This window comes from Humulus lupulus, chromosome 3 (genome assembly GCF_963169125.1).
Source record: "Humulus lupulus chromosome 3, drHumLupu1.1, whole genome shotgun sequence".
NCBI classification, from domain to species: domain Eukaryota; kingdom Viridiplantae; phylum Streptophyta; class Magnoliopsida; order Rosales; family Cannabaceae; genus Humulus; species Humulus lupulus.
In genome coordinates this window covers 257290559-257292213 of record NC_084795.1, presented here as the reverse complement: position 1 = coordinate 257292213, position 1655 = coordinate 257290559, and the positions used below count along the sequence as shown (strand labels likewise).

The 1655-nt window shown below is 33.9% G+C and overlaps 1 non-coding gene across 1 annotated transcript; it reads right to left on the bottom strand.

Moving 5' to 3' along the window:
• Nucleotides 1–1332: 1332 nt before the first annotated feature.
• LOC133828357 (small nucleolar RNA R71) lies at nucleotides 1333–1438 on the bottom strand. The gene has a single exon (XR_009890983.1). It is a non-coding gene; the product is annotated as a small nucleolar RNA R71 (small nucleolar RNA).
• Between the last annotated feature and the right edge of the window lie 217 nt (nucleotides 1439–1655).

The following is a 1655-nucleotide window of genomic DNA, read 5'->3' as shown; positions in this document are numbered from 1 at the left end:
GTGATATGAACTAAACACTTCTATCTAGGGTTTAATGTAGTAACTTGGATTTCTATTTATTCTTATTATGATGTTATATTGATTCTTCTTCTTTATTCTAATCTATTTAATGTTTGCTTAATGCTAGTAAATACTAGATCAATATTTTCTTGATATATGATTTTGATTCAAAATTCGAAAGATGAGATTTGATTATGCTATTGTTATATAGGCATAGGCTACATATTGGATGAAAGTACCTGTATGACTTGTGTAGTAATTAGGTTTCTATGCTTAATCCCTTCTATATGTTTAAGTTTATCACAGAGTTGTAGAAAACATGCATATAGGTTGAGATCTTATATCTTGAAAAAGAATATGAATCGTTTTTTATTAGCCTGCTATTAGAATAGGAAGAAAGAAATTTAGAACTGATTAATAAAATTAATAGAATGAAAAGTCGATGAAGTTAACACCCTAGGTTTTTAATTATTGAATCAATCTTTATTCCTGCAAAGTTTATTTTAATTTTAAGTCTTAGTTTAAAAATCACTCTATTTTTTACAGCCAAATAGAAATTTAAAAGCATTTATTGGTAATTGGTTGATAGTCATTGTAAGAATGATACTTTATTTACTATCTATATTACTTGAATAGATTACGTATACTTGTGTATCATATTTTCATGATCAAGTTTTTAGCGCCGTTGCCGGGGACTTAATATCCAATATCAAAATTAATTGTTTTTTGTTCTAATTTGGATTTTATATTTTATACTCAATCGGATCAAGGCCGTATTTTGTTTTAGGAATCATTGGTATATGCGGGGAAGTAGACAAAAGGAACTCATACTGATAGATCTTCAAATTGAGAGAACGTGCAAATGAAACCGAAAGATAAAGAGAAGGCTGGATTTGTCCATGGCTGAGAACACTAATAACGGTGTGAACAACAATGCAAATCTGGGTAATGCAGTTGAGGTCGATCCACCATTGAGAAACTATGTACTCCCTACTGTTACGAGGATACATTCAAGTATTCGTCCTCCTACTGTAGAGGCAAATAATTTTGAGATAAAACCCTCGATCATTCAGATGGTACAGAATTGTGTACAATTCGGGGGATTGCCAAATGAGGATCCAAATCTCCATATTACCAAATTTTTAGAGTTGTGTGCTACATTCAAAATGAACGAGGTGAGTAACGATGCTGTAAGATTAAGATTATTCCCGTTTTCATTAAGAGACAGAGCTAAGAGTTGGTTGAATTCATTACAAGCCAACTCTATAGTTACTTGGGAAGACTTGGCTAAAAAAATCCTTGGTAAATAATTTCCTCCTGCGAAGTCAGCCTGATATAGAGGAGAGATCAATAACTTCCATCAGCTGGATGGGGAGTCATTATATGATGCGTGGGAATGCTTTAAAGAGTTGCAAAGGAAGTGCCCACGTCATGGAATAGAGAAGTGGTTGTTGGTGCATACATTACAATCGTTGGGGGGGGGGGGGGGGGAAATACAAGGACAATTATTGATGCAGCATCGGGAGGAGCATTTATGAGAAAAAAGCGCTAATGAAGCTTATGAGCTATTGGAAGAGATGGCCATGAATAACTACAATTGGCCTACTGAGCATGAGAATAAGAAGGTGGCAGGAGTCTTAAAGGTTGATCCTATT